We start from the raw sequence: 20,434 nt of genomic DNA, 5'->3' as shown, positions 1-20,434 counted from the left end.
TTAAATGTTGGTAAAAATGTGGATTGAATGTGATGTAGTGTCAGGTATTCACTCTGTCATCATCTCTTGATGGCAAAGGCAACAAAGCTTTCTGTCTTTGATTGTTGAGCTGCATAAGCAAGGCCTCTCTCTGGCAGCCACCATTGCTGCTGAGGTTGGACGCAGTAAGACACTCATTTCAACTGAACAAAAACATCCTGAGGCTCATGGAACAAAACAGTCAAGTAACTGCTATAAAAACATAACAGACGAATATTTATTTCTACTTTTTTTGCTTAGATCGCTCAATCAATTTGAGTTCTAATAACAAAATAGCAAACATGTAAATATCTATGATTTGAACCCTCTAAATGCCCACTTGATTCAATGATGCCACTGTTTTTGCTTCGAAAAATACAAACAAAATGAGTTAATCTGTCATCTTTTTATAACAGTTTTTGGGACTAGACTTTTTTATCCTCTAGGGACCTGAAAGGGTGGGAAATTTGGAATCTGACCCTGCAAAAAATAAAATAAAATAAAATAAACTAACAAAGCATCAAAATCAGTTTTACTGTTTGCTATTTTTGATTACAACTCATGTCGATTGAGAGATCGAAGCAAAAAATGTAGAAAGAAATATTAACCTGTTATGTTTTTATTGCAGTTTTTGGGACTAGACTTATTTGTCCACTAGGGACCTGAAAGGGTGGGCTAGGGTTAGTGTTAGTCCTCAGCATGGTTTTGGATGATATTGTCACACGTAACTGACCAATGAAATCATGAGACATGAAATGGGACCAAGTAGAACCTCTTAAAGGCTGACCCTCTACATTAAAAATGTTTTAATGTTTAATCTGCTTTCCTCAATAACAAAGTGCACATTGTCAGGGGTGCAACAGATTGCTGTAATGCAAATGTTGACCAAGAGGTGGCAGTGCAGCAACGTGAGTGAGGCGTTGCAAACCTGTTGCGCAACAGCCAATATTTCCTCAACTTTTCTTCATTTCAAAAACGACCGGCACAACGCTGCAGCCATCGTTCATAAAGCACACCTAGAATATATCAAAATAACATGAGATGATGCCTTGATATGCTTCACCGCGTAAAGGCCTCGAGCCCCCCCACAGGTAGCGTACAACGTGTGTGTGGGAATAAACAGGCTACGCTGGAATACAAACACGGAGCTTTAGTAGGTGCATGCTAGCTCTTCTCCGTCGTACTTGTGAATTTAAAGTGACAGCTTCTATGGAGGAGTTGGGAGACTTCCCCAGCCATCTGTCTTGGAGGAGAGCACCCCCACCCTCTCACGACACCCCCCCTTTTCCCGCCCTGCACGCATCCCTCATTCCCACACTGGGCCTTTGTCAGCAGTTCCTGTCCCTGGACTAGGCGTGGCGTGCGCGGAGGCTGGGGGGAGAAGAGGGGGCGACCGTGGGCGCTTTCAGAGGCACCTGCAGACGGGACAAAGGGCCGAGGGTGCTGAGGCTGAAGACAGATTGATGCTTTGTGCGCTCGGCCGGAGAGAGAGCACGAGGCAGAGCGAGGGAGAGGGTGGGGTGGTGGGGGTGTGGGGGATAGTTAGCTGAGAAGTTTTCTGGGAGAGGATTTTCAGGGGTACGCCGGGGTGATGGTGGTGGGTGGGGGGGTGCTCTGTCACTCCAGTCTGTGTGAGTCCGAGCTTTCGGAGGACCGGAGAGATTGACAGCTTTTGTGGGCCGCGTCCCCCCACAATGGTCATGCTTTAATGGGCGGTAAAGCTAAGAGAAGAGCTTTGGGGAAGGTTTTTGGAGGGGCGGGTGCTGCACGGTGGCTGCCGTGGTGGTGGTGGGGGGCAAAGGCTTTACTGCTTTGCTTGGTGGGGACCAATTCACGGGTATTCAGTCGGAGGCTCGTTATTGAGTGAATGCGTCCAGTGGAGGAATGCAGCAGCATCAATTAGAATGTGTTTGTAGATAGCAACGCCGGGAAGAAAAACTCTTTCTCTCCCTTTTGCTCGCGGGACAACACGGTCCGACTATAGGAGGTGTCAGAGCCACAAAGCCTTTTTTGTGGCCCTCTCTCCATTACATTACCAGTGCAATATGTAAGGTGGGGACTCTTTTGATTTAAATTAAGTGGAAAAAACACTAAATCCTATTTTTATTCAGCGGGGATAATGGCGTTATACTCTATAAAGGTCTTTAACTACTTATCTGTGGCTTAAAATCGTCCCCGGCTCCCTTTTCACTCGAGCCCAGTGTCTTACTCCCATTGGGGGCATTATATTTCTTCAATGGCGGAGGGTCAAAGACAGTCTGTTAAACAGAGTTGCTTGTCGCCTTAACTGCCGCATCACTTCTAATTGTGTATCGGCGGCTCAGTGGTTTGTGGAGGTGTCCCCCTCAAAGAAAAAAGGAGCGGATATGAATTTAAACAGTATCTTGTAAGGTATTGTTTGGGGTGGGCCCGGGCCACCACTTCAGCCTCGGAGGGGATTTTTTTTTTCTTTCACTATAACTTTCAACACGTCCCAATAAAAGGACCGGGAAACACTTTTGGTGGCGATCACATGTCGAGGTTGACACGTTATTCTGTTGATTGAATGTAGAGAGGTCAGCCTTACCGCAGATTCGTTTTTGGGAATCACGCAGCACAAAAACAGAATTGTGTTTTGAATTTTTATACCGTCATCGTGCGTGATGTCACACGAGCCACCAGACTTCAGCTCAGTGAGCAACTATTAAAGGAAAAGTGCGTTTTTCTCTTTTCTGCGCCTTGTAAAGATGTAAGAACAGCTAAAAGGAGGCAGCGATGTAACATAAAGCCTTTGAAAAAACCTAAAAAAAAAAAGCACCAACAAGGCTGCATTTCCATAATGTGAGCCTCATATGAACCAGACTAGAGAGGCGTTGTTATTATTATTATGTTACGTGTCATACGTGTTATACAAGTCATACGCGTGTTACGTGTCATACGTATTAAACAATTCATACGCGTGTTACGTGTCATACGTGTTATACAAGTCATACGCATCGTATGTGTCATACGTGTGTTACATGTTATACAAGTCATACGTGTCATACGTGTTATACAAGTCATACGCGTCGTACATGTCATACGTGTGTTACATGTTATACAAGTCATACGCGTCGTACATGTCATACGTGTGTTACGTGTCATACATGTTATACAAGTCATACGCGTCGTACGTGTCATACGTACCATACATGTCATACGCGTCGTACGTGTCTTACGCGTCATACTTGTCGTACATGTTGCACGTGCTGTACGTGTCATACTTGTCGTATGTGTCGTACGCGTCGTACATGTCTTACGCGTCATACTTGTCGTACGTGTCATACTTGTCGTATGTGTCGTACGTGCCGTACGTGTCTTACGCATCATACGTGTCTTACATGTCATACGTGTCATACTTGTCATACGTGTCATATGCGTCATACGTGTCGTACATATCATACATGTCATACAAGTCATACGCGTCATATGTGTCATACGCGTCGTACGTGCCGCGTATTACACGTATGACACGTGTCATATGTGTCAAATATGTCATACGTGTCGTATGTGTCAGAGGGAAAAGAGAGCAAGCAAACTTTCCTCTTGCTTCAGGCAAGCTTTTATTTAGAACGTGGCAGCAAAACACAGCAGTTGAGCATAAACACATTAGCATGTCTAGCTAGCCCTTCTCACTTCCGCCTTCCTTACCCCCCCTCCACATGCACAAGGCCAAAGGTCACATAAGTCCTCCCTTTCATAGTTGTCTCAGGCAACGCCTGTAACATAAAGTACGTTTTTTATCCTACATTTACAACTTCTTTTAAATGTACAACTTTAGACCAGTCCAGGGTGTACCCCGCTTGTCGCCCGAAGTCAGCTGGGATAGGCTCCGGCATGCCCCCACGACCCTAACGAGGATAAGTGGCATAGAAGATGGTTGGATGGATGTACATTCTTGTGAACTTACAATTTATTTTCTCATAAATGTAAGACTTTATTGTCATAAACTTTCAACTTATTCGCTCCTAAATTTACGACTATTCTCATAAATTTATGACTTTTTTCTCCTGAATTAACAACTTTATTCTTGTAAATTTACAACTTATTTACTTGTAAATGTACAGTTTTAATCTTCTAAATTTTTGACTTTATTGTTCTTTTCTCTTATATTCACAAATTATTTTCTGGGAAATGTACGACTTTATTCTCGTAAAATTACAACTTATTTTCTTGTAAATGAACAATTTTATTCTTGTAATTTTACAACTTTTTTTCTCATAAATGTATGACTTCATTCTCATAAATATACGACTTATTTTAAAAACTAAAATTGATTTATTGAACAGTTATTTTCTGACACAATTACACCTTTTTTCCTCACAAATGTATGACTTTACTCTCGTAAACGTGTCACTTTTTTCTCGTAAATTCACAGCTTTATTCTCAGAAATTTATGAGTTATTTTCTCGTACATTTATGACTTTTTTCTCATAAATTTCCGATTTTATTTTCATAATTGTAACACTTTTTTTCTCTGAAATTTACGACTTTATTCTCGTGAATTTATGACTTTATCTTCATAAATTTACATCTTATTTTCTTGTAAATTCCAGACTTATTTTTTTGTAAATGTACAATTTTAGTCTGCAGTTTTACGACTTTGTTCTTGTACATTTACGAGTTTTTCCCGTAAATTTACAACTTTTTTCTCATAAATTTCCGACTTATTTTCTCGTAAATGTATGACTAATTTTCACAGAAATTTCGGACATTTTTCTCACAAAAGTATAACTTTATTTTGTAAATCCAAGATGTTTTTTTTCAACGTGGCCGTGATTCTTTGTGGTAAAATAGAAACATGCAGTATTGAAATGTAATTCTGCCAGATTAAGAAAACAAAGTCATTTCCATTTTAATTTCCTTGCTTTTCCCACAAGATGCTACAGATGTGAAGTTAGCTTTTTAATGACAACGAAGCGGCAGGAACCTCCAGCAGAAAGGTGTGGATGTTCAATGTGGGCAATTACGCCTCATTTCAAGCCAAATGTTCCGAATTTGCATTCTGTGAAAAGGGGCGAGCCAGAGTCGCATGAACTGGTGTGAAAAGTGCACTAAATTGGGGCAAAACATTGCGACGTGCCGAAAACGCATCTCCGCCGCCATTGATTGTGCGATTGTAGATGGAACGCACGGGCCAATTAAAGGCGCTTCTTCTGCGCGTGAAAGAATTGGCAGGTTATTATGCGGGCAAGTGTCAGCACATTCACAACGGCATGGGTGGGATCATTTGCAGCAAAATGGAATGTGTGCTGCAATATGGACAGATGTCTTCTTCATACATGGCTGTCAATTGGAGTGGGGGGCGGGGGCAGGGGTGTAGGAAGGATAGATGGATGGATGGCCTCCTCTGAAGAGACGGCGCTTCCTGCCCTGAGTACTGAGAGGGCACAAGAGGAAGAGGCTGAGAGAGAGAGAGAGAGAGAGAGAGAGAGAGAGAGAGGGAGGGAGAGAGAGAGGGGAAAGAGGGCGGTGGGGGGAGAGGTTAGGCTCTCCGCGGGGGGAGACGTTTCCCTGAAACACCAGTTGATGGGTTTCTCGCACAAAGGCTGGAGTGACGCAGCCTGCACGGCTGCAGAACAGCCTGGTCTCTGTCTGGATTGGACCCTGCCGCACACAAAAGGGGGGCGCAAGTAAACGCTTCATGAATGTCGATTAATTGATGCCATTTTTTTTGCAGCGTGCCATGGAGATCCAGTGGGGGTGCGAGAGAACTCTGATGTCGTTGCCATCCAAAGAACTTCTCCTGAGATGCTTTAATCCCTCGTGTGAGCCAGTAAACAAAGTTCTGAGAGTTCAGTCTTTGGTGCCGCCCAGCTGGGCACGGCTGCGGGTAGCTCAGGTGGCAAAGGCCCGGAGGGAGGTTCTCACGATGGGGGTTTTTAAGGGTACAGGTGTCCCGGGAGAATGAGGGTGGCCCAGGGCGAGGAGGGGCGAAGCGCTGGCCCGTAGCCCACCTCAATGGGGGGATCCCAGGGCCAGGCTCAATAGGCCGGGTTCCACTTGATGGGGAGAGAAAGAAGCGTTTTAGCCACTGCCCAGCAGGAAAGATCTGGTTGTGGGAGACCTCTTTCAGGACTCAGTGTTTGTCTGAAGGCTGTCACAGCAGATGAGTACTCAGCAAACAGCGTGAACAAGGATTTGAACCAGAAAACCAACAGAGCCTTGACAATATTGTGATTGGGCCTTGTCTCCTTAAAGGGCCTGAAAGCTGAATTGAGAGCAGGAACAAGTGCACATTCAGCGCAGGGCCCGCGACGCCTTTGGGACGTGTTTTATGGTTTGGAGGACTGTATGCGGCGGATAAAGCAAAGTCATGTTAATCTCCCCCTTTTCTTCGCTACCTGAAAAGACCACAAAGTCAAACTTGAATGAGACTTCGGTCGTGTCCTGACCCAAGACGGACGACCGTTGTAAAATTCCCTAAGTGGAAAAAGACGTGACAAAGAGTTTGTTTATGTTGTTTTTCTCCTTTCTCGTCTGCTTTGACGGCAAACAAAGGATTGGCCAAATGAGTCCAATATGGACAGAACCCGGCAGATAAGTGCAGTTGTTCACGGTGCCTCTGGGTTTGTCTTCCAAAGAAGACGCTCAGTCATGATTCTTTTACACAGAGATCCTGCAAAGTTGCTAGATAAAAGAAGATGTGGCATTTGTCCCCCTTGGCCTTTTCCACAGAACCCAGCAAAGCGCTGTGGCCGGTCCAGTTAGCAGTGCCAAATCACCAAGCCGACTACCAAGGCCATTTTGTGGCAGTGCCATTTATGCAGACAAGCAGTGGGAAAGGAGCTAGGGCAGTGGTGGGCAAACTGTGGCCCGCGAGCCACATCAGGCCCGCCAACTGTCTTAATCCGGCCCAGATTCCTTTTTTTTTTAAAACCTTTAACATGGAGCGCCTAGCCGCCAACATGACTTGCGGTGCTGTTGTGGCACACGTGAGTCACCAAAATAGTCAAAGGCAATCTGTACGTCTTAGAAAAAAGCCTCAGCTCGCTGACACACCTTCCACAGCAAAGCAGAGTCTGGGGACACGAACGTGGACGTGGACGTGGACGTGGACAGGTACCTGGGGGAGTTTCACCCTGAATTCCTCAACACTGATGTTGAGGGACCATCTTGGCTGACACGTCTCTTCAACATCGCGTGGAAGTTGGGAACCGCACCTCTGGATTGGCAGACCTGGGTGGTGGTCCCCCTTTTCAAGAAAGGTGACCGCAGGGTGTGTTCAAACTATGGGGGGGGTCACACTCCTACAAGTGTGAAAGTCTATTCCAGGGAGTTGGACAGAAGGGTCCAACCTCGGCTACAGGAGGTGCAATGTGGTTCTTGTCCTGGTCGCAGAACACTAGACCAGCTCTACACCCTTGCAAGGGTCCTGGAGGGTACGGTTTGCCCAACCGGTCCACGTGCGCTTTGTGGACTTGGAAAAGGCAGTCGACCGTGTCCCTCATGGTGTCCTGTGGGGGGTGCTGTGGGAGCACAGGATTGGTGGCGCTACTACGTGCCATTGGGTCCTTGTACAAGCGGAGCAGGAGTCTGGTTGGCATTGCCAGCAGTAAGTCCAGCATGTTTCCGGTGAACGCTGGCCTCCGCCAAGGCTGCCCTTTGTCAGTCATTGTGTTCATCATTTTCATGGACACAATTTCTAGGCGCAGCCAAGGCGTCGAGGGAGTCCAGTTCGGGGGCCTCAAGATCTCATCTCTGCTATTTGCAGACGATGTGGTCCTGATGGCCTCATCGGGCTGTGACCTTCAGCGTTTACTGGGGGGGGGTTACCTCAGTGTGACGCTTCTGGGATGAGACTCAGCACCTCCAATTCCGAGGTCATGCTTCTCAGTGGGAAAAGGGGGGGTTGGGAGGTCGACAGGCAGATCGTCTGCAGTAATGCGGCCGCTGTACCGGACCGTCGTGGTGAAGAGAGAGCCGAGCCGGAAGGCAAAGCTCTCAATTTACCCCCCCATCTATGTTCTCACCCCCACCTATGGTCATGAGCTTTGGGTCATGACTGAAAGAAGGAGATGGCGGATACGAGCGGATGAAATGAGTTTCCTTCGTAGGGTGGCTGGACTCACCCTGAGAGACAGGATGAGGACCTCGCTCATCCGGGAGGGGCTCAGAGTAGAACCGCTGCTCCTTCACATGGAGAGGAGCCAGCTGAGGGGGCTCCCGGACACCTAGGACCTGGGACACGCTGGAGGGATTATGTCCCACAGCTGGCCTGGGAACGCCTTGGTGTCCTCCCGGTGGAGCTGGAGGAAGTCTGGTCTCCCCTACTGAGACTGCTGCCCCCGCGACCCGGATAAGCGGAAGAAAACGGATGGATGGATGGAAGTTTACTTTTTATGCTTTATTCTATTGCGTGTGGTTAATTTCTTTTTACACTTGCAACAACGAAGAATGTCTCATGGGCCAAAGGGTCGGATCACCAGAAAGCAACCAGAATGTGAGTGCAGTGAAAGCAGATTACGGCGAAGGCAAAGCGATTATGTGCTTGAGTTTTGTTTCCGCTGTGACTCGGGTCCACGTCTACGGAGCCATTTATCGGTTTGTTGGCGAGCGAGAGACGCGCACAAAGACCCGTGTTGTCTCTCGGAGGAGTTGGGCTAACTTTGAAGAGAGGGGCTTGTGATGGAATGGGCCGGGAAGGACTGTGACTGGCCCATTGAGAGCGGCGGGGCACGCTGGATTAGCTTGATTTGCCTGTGAATGGGCCGCCCCCATTATTCCTGTTAGGGAGCTGTCACATTCAATTGAGAAAGTGAAAACCTCCTTTTATCAACCTTTTCCAAGTGAAAGTGAACAGGCAATCAATAACGGAATTGAGGCTCGGGGGGGAAAGTCAAGCAGAATGATATGGGCCTGTTATAAAGGGGGGGATGTTTGTCAAATTGCTAATGGGAGAAAAAGCGGATCAACTGATGTCATCTTTGCCCGCAGACGCTGCTGAGTCGAAAACAGTCCAAAATGCTAATAAAGGAATAAGACGTAAGAGAGCGCTGTTCCATCCTGATCATTTCTATCCATTCATTCAAAATGCTTTCATCGATACTTCTATTAGCTTACGAGCGGAACATGTTTTTAAAATGTACTTTTATGTGACATAGTCGTTATTCTACTACACAATATATTAGCCGGGTGTCCAAAGCTTTGTCATGTTGCTGCAAAAGCATATGATGCTTCACACGTTCCTCTTTTGTCCCCATTTTTGCTGTTTTTCCCCCAAATATGTCAACTTTCTTCTTAAATCATCTTCAAGTATGTTCTTGTTGAAATATTCTGACTTTATTCCCATCAAATCTGAACTTTCCCCCCAACCTAAATGTCCAAACATTACAGCTTCGTCTTGTTTTGTTTGTTTCTCATCATGTTATGACTTGAAAATTAAAAAAAATGTTTTTCTTGACGATTTAATCTCAATGACAATTTATTTCCTCATAATGTATTACAGTGAACAATTGGACTTTATTCTTCTAATTACTCATTTTTCCATTTTTGCTGTTTTTCTTCTTTTCTCTTTTGAAATTGTGTCTTTTTGTGGTGAAATGACATCCTGTTTCTTAGTTTGTATTTTCACTTTATTTATTGTCATAAAATGACAGCTATTTTTTTCCAATTTCTGCTGGGTGTTTTCCAACTACAGTAGTACCTCGCATAACGTAAACCTCCTTTTACGTAAATTCCACTGAACATAAAGAATTTATGTCAAGTTTTCACATCGTATTACGTAAGGAATTCCATATAACGTAAAGCGTCAAGTCCGTGCAAGCGACAGAGAGACTAACAGAGTACACTTGGTGACGCCTTCTGGCTTCACGCTCTCATCTCATTGGCTGATGATCGGGGCACCGCCTACGCTCTCATGTCATTGGTTGACTTATCCAGCGCGTCCATGTTTGTATGTGAGCTCCCTTCCTCATCGTAGTCGCCCTTAAACTAGTTTGCACGCATTAAAATCTCTTTTTAATTTGTTTACTTTTCTTTGTGTTAAAATGAGCGGAGTCATGGGCCCTAAACCAAGTGTAAGTGAGAAGAAAAAAAGGGAAAAGTTGTCAATCGAAACAAAGCAGGAAATGATCCAGAAGCGTGACGGTGGTATGAAATGAAGTGATGTTGCTAGACTATACGGCCGTTCCCCATTGAACATTATACCTTATTTACCTTATTTTATATTGGAATGTTACTGTACTATGTTTATGCTAACGTTTTCTTATATTTTCCTACCATATTTGGTAGACTTTGAATATTTTGAAGGGCCAAAGGGGTGAGTTTGGGAAGATCTTGGAACGGATTAGGCTATTTACATGTATTTTACGCTTCGTATAACATAAAATCCCTATAACATAAAGGTTCTTGGAACGGTTTATTTACGTTGTAGGGGCGTCTACTGTATTTCAACTTTCTTTTTGTAAACTTTCTACTTGGGGTTCTGATTTATTCCCAAAATGTGAGGACTTCATTTTTGTAAAATGCTAACTTTTTCCCCAGTCTAATTTTCCCAACAACACGATAACTTTATTTTATTTTGTTTGTTTCTCATAATATTGCAACTTTTAAAAAGATAACAGTTTTCTTGAACATTTCAACCCTGCGCTACTAAAATGACATATTTTCCCTCATAATATGACAAGTTTATTCTCATAAAATTGCCACTTTTTTCTCAGAATATCTTTTTTTTTCATTTTTGCTGTTTTTCTTTTTTCTCTTGTGGAATTACATCTGGTTTTTCTTCGTATTTTCTCTTTATTTATTGTCATGAAATTACAGCTATTCTCTTCCAATTTCTGCTGTTTTTTCCAAATATTTCAACTTTCTTTTTGCAAACTTTCTACTTAGAATCACGACTTTATTCTCGTAATATTTGGACTTTATTTTTGTAATCCAATTTTTCTGCAACCTTAATTTTTAGGGGTTTTTTTCACAACGTTTTGTTGTTGTTTTGTTTGGACAACTTTTAAAAAATAACATCTTACTTCTTTAATATTTCAACTACCAAAATGATGCTATTTTTCCTCATTACAATGTTTTTGTCATAAAATTACAACTTTTTTCTCTTCCGATTTTGACTTAGATTTTTCCCTTTTTGCTGTTGTTGTTTTTAAAGGTTTTCTTGTTAAATGCTATTTTTAGAAGGTGCTTAGGACACCCTTGTGTTAGTAAACAGCAAGAGCTGTAATATATTATAGATATTATTATTATGATATGATTATTGATATTATTGATTTATTTGCAAGTTTATGTTGCAAATAAAGTTTATGTAAACACAATATACAGTATATCTTATCTGTACGTATGTAGTTCATAATACAATTATTTTATAACAATTCTATCGTTTATTTTTACAAATTGTCCAACAACAAAAAAAACCTTTGTAACTGGTCATCTTTCTATCCCCAAATGTCCTTTTTACCGAACAACGTAGTTTTTACATCTTGATGATGCTCATTTTGCAAAAGGGCTCAATACAAAGAAACAAAACCCCCCCAAGCAAACAAACAATCTGTGCCCCCAAACAAGCCCCCATATTGTTTAGTAGTTTGATGATATTGACCTGATTGCGCCATTGTGTGCGTGCTGACGCCCTGATAAAGCCTGAATGCGGAGGCATAAATAGATGCGGGGAAACACATCCCATGCCGGAGGATGGCTTCCATCATCCCACCAACACGCGGAGCGCAAGAATAACACGAGAAAAACACAAAGCTTTTAGTCTCAAGGCGCTCCTCAAACATTGTTCAGGCTTTTGTTAAGCGATGGGAGGAACATCGTGGCGCTTCAGTGGGAATAAAGGAAACAGTAAACGCATCAACCTTTTTTACAACGACTGGAAAGCACTTTGCGCTGTTGGTTTCTACGACAGAGTATGAGGGCCACACTGGAAACATAAAGAAAGAATAAAGTTGTCATTGTACCGGAAAAAAAAGTGGTAAATGTATGAGAAAAAAGTCGAAAAACAAGAATGAAGTCGTTATTATGACTTTTAAATCTGCGACAATAAAGTTGGACATTTATGAGAACAAAAGGCATAAATTTATGACAATAAAGTCATAAATCTACCAGAAAAAAGTCATGAATTTACGAGAGTAAAGTCGTACATGTATGAGAATAAAGTTGTACATTTACAAGAATAAAGTTGGAATGTTACCAGAAAAAAGTTATACATTTATGAGAGTAAAGTCGGAAATTTTACTGAATAAAGTTGCAAATTTAGGAGAAAAAAGTCGCAAATTTACGAGAATAAAGTTGTAAATTCCCCAAAATAAAGTTGTAGTATTACAAGAATAAAGCGGTAAATTTATGAGAAAAAAAGGCGGACATTTTTACAAGAAAAAAGTCGTTTTAATTTCTGAGAATAAAGTTGAATAAAGACAAGAAAGTCATTATTATGACACATAAACTTACGACCATAAATTCATAAATTTCCGAGAATAAAGTTGTACATTTAAGAAAATAAAGTCGTAATTTTACAAGAATAAAAGGGGACATTTACGAGAAAAAAGTGTTAAATGTATGAGAATAAAGTGTTGATATGAGGTGTGATGGTGTCAGAGGGAAAATAAAGCATAGCTCTTATTGTTCTTATCTAGAAACACAAACACATTAGCATGTCTAGCTAGCCCTTCTCACTTACCCCCCCACTTGATGTTAATTGTCACTGTACTTTTAAAGAGTGCCAGTGTGACACACACGCACGTGCACGCACGCACACACACACGCACGCACACACGCGCGCTGAGGGAGAGAGCAGAGCAGAGAGACAGCACAGCGCGTCCAACGGATTTTCTGGACATCATATTTGTCGATTCTGCGTGGGCGTGGTGTTCATATTTGAGCCCAAGTGGACCGAACAGCACCAGAGTTCACTTGCAGTCAGTTGGTGCACACCAGGGTTGTGATGATCACCTTCACACCCCACCAAACAAACGTACTCAAGGCACCAGAGCTCATTCTAATATTTACTATTATTGATTTTTATTACTGATTGATTTGATTATTTTTCATTAATATTACTAATTATTAGGTCTAAAACTGTAATTCTAATATTTAATAACATTTATTTTATTATTATTATTTTAATTATTTAATACAGTAATTCTAATATTTATTATTATTATTGTATTCTTCATGTTTTAGTATTATTTGTAATACCCTAAGTGTAATATTTATTATTATGATGTTAATTATGTATTTATTTTATTATTTGTTATGATTATTTCTAATACCCTAATTGTAATACGTATTATTATTATTTTATTTTTTATTTATGTTATTATTATTTTTAATGCTTATTTGTGATATTTATGACTATTATTTTTAATGATTATGTCTAATAACCTAATTGTAATATGTATGATTATTATTGTATTCTTTATTTATGTTCTTCTTATTTGCAGTGATCATGTGTAAAAGCCTGATTGTAATATTTCTTCTGATTATTATCGTTCAAATAATATTCTATTATTCCTGCAGCGTTGCGGTGCTTCCGAAGGCACACTGAAAGCATTCATCAGCACATCTCTGGAGAAAATGAAAGGGATGATCAGGCCTCATCAATCAGTGCGCTAACTGACGTGCTAATGGTCGTACACTTCATTTAGCACCGTGATTGTCGCCTGTCATCCTCCAAAGCAGCTTGGCCGCACGTTGCCTCACATTCGTCTTGTCTCCCAACGCAAGGTGCTTTTATTGAACACAAACTATTTTTAAAGCCTGTTCAAATAAACTTTTGTCATCTATTTTCTGCGTCACCGTCATCCATCCGTCTTGTGCGCACGGCGAGTGAGCTGATAAGACGGAAAATGAAAAATGTCTGCTGTTGAACGGCTGTGGGCCCTCGGAAGTGGCAGCCAGCTTCCACGGAGCAGCAATTCCTCATTTATTCCACTTCGCTCTCCTTCCTCCACCTCGGGTACCCCCTCCCTCCACAAACACACTAAATACCCAGCCAGGCTTGACACTGGCTAAACCAGGGGTGTCCAAGGCACGGCGCGGGGGCCGTTTATGGGCCGCACCTTGTTTTTTGTCGGCCCGTGGCATATTGAAAAAAAGAATAAACCGGTTACGAAAGAAAAATAAAAGAAAAGAAAAAGTATTGTCCACTGTTTGGTAAAACTGCTAATTAAACACATTTCAAATCTATAATTAGTACTGCCTTTAATTAGCTACTGGAAAAAAAGCCAGAAATGGAATTACATTTTTGTAAACTGCAAATTAGAAAACGTTGACTAATATATTTGACTTTGTCCAAAAAGAGAATCACTGAAAAAAGCAGTAAAGTGTTTGGATGAACAGGTCATGTATTCATGAGTTACATTTTTACATGAATAAAACCAATAAGAACTTGTACTGGCCTCGATTTTAGCACAAGGGCGTCCAAGGTGCAGCCCGGCGGCTGTTTTCTACCAATAGCTTGTTTGTTTTACATCATTCATCCAAACTGCTCTTCTGTTCTTTCTGCTTTTCCACCTCATTTCCGTGTTTTCTTCAGCTCGTTCGCACTCACACGCACGTCTTCTGGCTTGGCCCCCATCTGCTTCATGCAAGAAATGACTGAGTTACTTTGGACAGCAAATCTAGTAAAGTGGCCCCCCACATCCTTTGCTTTTTCTGGAAAAAGTTTGGCAACGTTCGGTTTAAAGGTTTGACTCTTGAACTTGCATTGAGGAAAAATCAATATCAATTCCTCCGCTTTCATTCATCAATTATTTATTTTCTTAATAATGATCTACTTTTGGGGGCCCCTGGCAGTCAGGGGGACCTCTGACCCCTTATACAGCACCCCCTTGTCATAAATCAATTTTAATATTTATAATGAAGCCATGTGATCGGTTTTGGTATCAGCTGATTTCACTCACAGGTGGCTGGTATTGGAATCGGCAGCATCAAACACTGATTGTTGCATCCTTAGTTATGACAGTAGTTCCTAGCGACCGTGTAGATTAGTTCCTAGCGACCGTGTAGATTAGTTCCTAGTGACCGCGTAGATTAGTTCCTTGCGACCGTGTAGATTAGTTCCTAGCAACCGCGTAGATTAGTTCTTGCGACCGCGTAGATTAGTTCCTTGCGACCGCGTAGATTAGTTCCTAGCGATCGTGTAGATTAGTTCCTAGCGATCGCGTTGATTAGTTCCCAGCGACCGTGTTGATTAGTTCCCAGCGACCGTGTTGATTAGTTCCCAGCGACCGTGTTGATTAGTTCCCAGCGACCGTGTTGATTAGTTCCCAGCGACCATGTTGATTAGTTCCCAGCGACCTGGACTCAGTGAATAGATACATTCTGTTTGGATTGTTTGCTGAATGTTTGCTTAGCTGCCTTTTCGTTGATATGTGTACGTGAACTCATTCAATCCCAGCCATTTTTCAAAAGACAACCCCTTCAGGATCGGCCATTTTGGACCTTTTTGACTGACCTTTCAAGGCACACAGCATATTGTGTTCCAAGGCTCTCTGACAACACAGAAAAGCATCAAAATAACCATTTACTTACAAACACCATCAACTATTTACAATTTTCACATTTGGAACTAAACTTTGCGTGTGCACGCGTGTGCGCGCATGCGTCATCGCCTCTTTTTGCCTCTTGTGCAAAACAAATGTAAAAGACGTATAAATACATCGTTGGGAGCGAGCATTGGGGTAAAAAAAAGTGTAAATACGTGTATGGTAGTTCATAGAATGTGATAGAATAGAATATTTGTCATCATTCCATCTTTTAGGAACTGAGCTGGTACGTCCCTATGTACGTATTGCATGTTGTCACCATCCCCCCAAAATGCACGTCCCAATCATTTTGTGACTTTTCATGTCTTGCAGAAAAAGCATTTAGCTATTTGATAAAAGAGCCAAGTGAGCCCCCCAGGGGGTCGGCATGGTTGAAGCACACATTTGAGCAGCATAAAGACGCTAGGACATAAATGTGTGTGACGTCTAAAAGAAGAAAGTGAGAGTGAGCCACTCCGTTTGTGACTGGGGGGGCCGCTGAAGGATGACTTTATGACAGTGAGGGGACAGCATGAGGACCTCGCCAGGGCCTTGCGGGGAGCTGTGAGCTTCTGAGGGGGGCTGCCGGAGGAGCCGGCGGGAGGCCGGCTTGGCCCCCGGGATGCCTCGTCACCACGGAGAAGCCCTGGAATGCGGCAGCACACAATGAGCTCCCGGGGGCTCAGAGGGCACTCCGATTTGATAACCACATTAAAGTCCCGGCAACATCTGCTGGGGTGCGGGAGAAAAGCCTACTGGTGAGGCTTTAACCCCCCCTCTGCCCCGAAAACTGGGATCATTAACCCCCAGCCCTGTGAGAGAAGGGGGACAACAGCTCTCTTATTTGTCAGCCGCCTCGCACAGGCCTGCGGGGGCTAATATTTTACCAGAAACAGCGTGAGAAGAGAAGCGGCCGTGGGCACCATGGAGAGGCCTCCTTCACACTTTCCACACACATTAGCAGCACAGCATAAACATTTATGCTACTCCCTCCTCACGCCGACGGCCATCACGTACAAACGCAACCTCGGCTCAGGAGTTCCACCTCAGCATGATGTTAGAAACAGCAAGTAAAGCCCAGGTCGCAAGCGGCCGCATGCGCTCCTATGGCAAAAAAACGGCTGATTTTCCAGCTGTAGACCGGCCGCTTTGTCATGTCAAACAAATTCTCCTTTTTTTCAGGTTGCAAGACAAAACTTACACGCTTGCTACATCTCGGTGCGTCTTTCCTACGTTTTGCTGGACCGTTTTCCCGTACGTAGCAGTTGCGGACTCCGTGTGTGTGCCGTGCGCCACACGTGCACCCCACATACCCCTCCATGAGCAAAAAACAAAAATGCAGCAATTTGGGGAAACTCACTAACTTATGCTAAAGCTAACCAAGGTGCACAAGTATTAGACATTTCCTACCAAAGCAAGACATAAAAAAAAGTTGATCTTTTTTATTTGAATGAACCAGTTTTAATTTCACTCATCTCAAAGACTTGATTTCCCCCCCCCCAAAAAAAAGGCTTTGGCCTAGTGGTTAGCATGTTGGCCACACAGGAAGATCTGAGTTCGAATCTCCGTTTGGGCATCTCTGGGGGGAGTCTGCATGTTCTCCCCGTGCGTGCATTCCAAAAACATGCATGTTAGGTTCACTGGAGACGGTAAAATGCTTGTGTGTCAATATGTGCCCTGCCATTGGCTGCCCACCAGTCCAGGGTGTACGGTAGTCAGCTGGGATAGGCTCCAGCATACCCTGCAACACTAGTGAGGACAAGCAACATCAAAAATCAACCAAAGGCCTTCAAAAAAGGGTTGCCTTTTCAGGGTCGTCTTATGTTTGGGTCAATATGGTCATCCATAGTACTTTTTTACTCTATTAAATATTCTTAAATGAATTGATTTTATTCTATGCTGTATGTTAGAGGTGGCCGATATGAGGGAATTGAGACATCATACTGAAAAAAAGCTCAGATAACCGATCATTGAAAAAAATGCTCCAATCAGGCAAGATTACCCATACGGTGCAGGTGAGCAAAGCAAGCGCTCCTTTTTTCTCCTGCCTGTGATGTAACGTCCCCCGAGCTCACTTGTAAACAAACATTCACTTTGGAGGAAGACATTTCACGTGCTAGTTGTACCAAATGCTCCGCGATGAGTGGAGGAAAAAAAACGTAGCACACAAAAAACCTTATCAGCCACCTGAAACGCCAGCGCTGCGGCGTTTGAAAAGTGCAAAAGGTTTGCCAGAGACGTCCGTGGCGTCACATCGGCTGCTCGGAGCGTGTGCCCGAATACAGTGCACCTTGCTGGGCCACAGCAGGTGGCTCCTGCCCCTCTATACTCTGGTTCTCCTGATAGTAGTGATGTCATCATATTTCATTAGGACTAATCAACGGGTACTAATTAGTTCCAGTCCTTCTTACCTCCATGTGTGCACAGACTACACTTCCATCTACATTGAAAAAATGATATTAGCTAGTTATCTGTATCACATCAGTTATCCGTATGGGTTTGAAAAAAAGGGGCGCACCTCTATGATATACATAATTGTAACTTTGTAATGAGGAACTTTCTTGTGCTGCTATGCTATGGAAGTGTGTTAGCAACTATGGAATATGCTAAATAGCCATCACCTTACATCCAGTGTCCTGTTTGGTTGCGTTGTCAATGCAGGGTTTGATGAAGGATGCAGCAATAACAGGTGTCCCGTCACAAAGGAACAGGCCTCCAGGATGTTCTGGTGCATCGTGGGTCAGCGCCAAGCCTCACCCACCTCCACAGGTTTCAAAGCAGGGGCCACCTCTCTGTAATGAATAATTAGGCAAACAAAGGCACAGAGGGGATGAGTGGGTGAGGGATGAAGGAGAGGATGTGGAGGGTCTAATGCAGCTACAACAGATGCGCTGAGGAGAGGAGGCTTTTTTTCCATTTCTCCCCATGCATCATAGAAAACATCATCCTAAATGTATTCCCTGGAGATGAGGGCCTGCAGGAGGTGCCCCCCCCCCCAACCAATGCACAAGGTCCTCAAGTGCCTCCACACAAGTAATCCCATTCAGTGCAGCTCATTACATGGGCAATTAAGTGCTGGGGTGGAGGTGGGAAGGAGTGTGTGCATGCAAGTGTATGGGGCCGGGGGGTAGCAAAGGCCTATCATTGAAGCACATTTTAAGTTGCCGATCCAATTCTCCCCCCTTCAGTAGCTGGCTAAGCACCCCCTCCACCCATCCCCACCCTGCTCCTTCACCTGGGCCGGGTCTCTATGGACACCTGCCTCTCCTTAATGAAGATCCATGGCTTCATTTCCATTTCTGGAGTCATATCAGAGAGTGGCAAGCACAAAACGGGCCTGTTTCCTCGGAGGCCCGGAGAGCCGGATAGAATGACACGGCTAAGTGCTCTGGCAGAGCGGGCCAGCTGCAGGAGCCTGAAAAATAAGGATTTGGTTCGGGGGGCTTCTGAAGTGGGGGGCTCGGATGGAGAGGACTTGATGTTTGCATTGGCCACAATGGCGTCCGTGTGCTACCTTGGCACTAATGAGGCTTTCTGCTGGGCACGAGGAGGTGCAGCAGGAGAAGAGGACGTTGGAGGAGGACTGTGTGGACACATCATCCAGGACGCACTCCTCCCTTCTTACGTGCACAACAACAACCATGCCATCTCTTAGCATATTGTACAACACACACACACACACACACACACAGATGTTCAGACTCACACAACCTTGATCAATGCCACAACATTAGGTACACCTGCACCATCGCGTGCCATCTGATGCACAAATTCTGACTTTACTTTGGAATAATAATGCAGAGTTTAGATTGGCAGGGTTGAACAATACACTTATTATTGTGGTTGACTTGTCAAACTACACTTTGAACCTGCACTACCACCACTACAATAATCTCTCTCTGTCCCATATGAAGACAGTTGGGGTGTCACAAGATCTCGCCGGCATGCACACTGAGTGCAGAAGGGTGTAGCCTTGTGAGGAGCATCGCGAGGTAACGTAGTAGAAATGAGTACGTTGCAAGAGCAGATCAGCCCACAGTGATGCCCAATGCCCATCGCACAGATGAAGTGTGAATGTTTACATGTACTATTGGCTCTATCAGGGGTCACCAAGGTTTTCTCAGGTGAGAGCTGCTTTTACAACATGAAAATGGCCAAGAGCTACTCATTTTTGGAACATTTGTTTTCCTAGCTTATAAGCCAATATGTTGTTTTACCACAACATCAACTCACACCTTCTACTTTCTGGTCTTCTCACATTATTAACTGAAAAGCAGGCTTGTGGGCGCCTCATGTGGTCGTGGGGGGCTCACGCTGGTGACCCCTGGGCTATATGATATGAAAGGGGAACCATAACAAACATATTTCACTTATAGTCCGACAAATCCAACCACTTTTCGGGCTATCCGGCTTAGACCTCTGACTGCCGCGCACACACGGGCGCTACGTTAGCCACCGCCCGACTCGTGATCACATCGCCAGCCTTGATAACTCACCACGCCCTGCCAAGTGCCCGCCCCCAAATGCCACACCAAACTAAAGCTTTTTAAGGCGCCGTTCCAGCGAGTTATTTTCCACGGCATGTTTTGCAGGGTATCACTCTCCCAACGACAGGTAAGTCCCACACGGCACACATGCTGGTTTTGGCTTTGTGAAGGGAAAGGGGGCGGGGGACGACCGCTATAGGCTTGATGCTGCAATGGGGCGGAGCTGATCGGCGGATGTGAACGTCGTTATCAAATAAGTATCGGCACATGCCAATACCATGCTTTTTCACTGAAATTGGCCAAAACTGATCGGTGGCCGATCAATGGGACCTAAAAGTCATATATATTTTTTAATACTTTTTTTAGTTGACTTTTCTTACAAGTAATGTTAAAATCTCATCTCGTTTTGTGAACTGAGTGTGTCATGACACCCCT

The 20,434-nt window shown here is 43.8% G+C and overlaps 1 long non-coding RNA gene across 3 annotated transcripts in view; it reads right to left on the bottom strand.

Annotated features, from left to right (window-relative positions):
* Positions 1 to 3,697: 3,697 nt before the first annotated feature.
* The window catches only part of LOC129190053 (uncharacterized), a 43,904-nt gene continuing 27,167 nt past the window's right edge, over positions 3,698 to 20,434 (bottom strand). Inside the window, exons 3-4 of one of the 3 annotated variants that reach the window (XR_008572920.1) lie at positions 18,134 to 18,304; positions 3,698 to 3,887 (exon numbers count right to left, since the gene is read on the bottom strand). This is a non-coding gene — a long non-coding RNA (uncharacterized LOC129190053). Of the gene's footprint in view, positions 3,888 to 14,258; positions 14,564 to 18,133; positions 18,305 to 20,434 lie in introns of those variants that run through there. The other 2 variants (XR_008572921.1, XR_008572919.1) reach the window with 2 other exon arrangements.

This window comes from Dunckerocampus dactyliophorus, chromosome 11, assembly GCF_027744805.1.
Source record: "Dunckerocampus dactyliophorus isolate RoL2022-P2 chromosome 11, RoL_Ddac_1.1, whole genome shotgun sequence".
In the NCBI taxonomy this organism is placed as follows: Eukaryota; Metazoa; Chordata; class Actinopteri; order Syngnathiformes; family Syngnathidae; genus Dunckerocampus; species Dunckerocampus dactyliophorus.
This window is presented reverse-complemented; position numbering and strand designations above follow the sequence as displayed.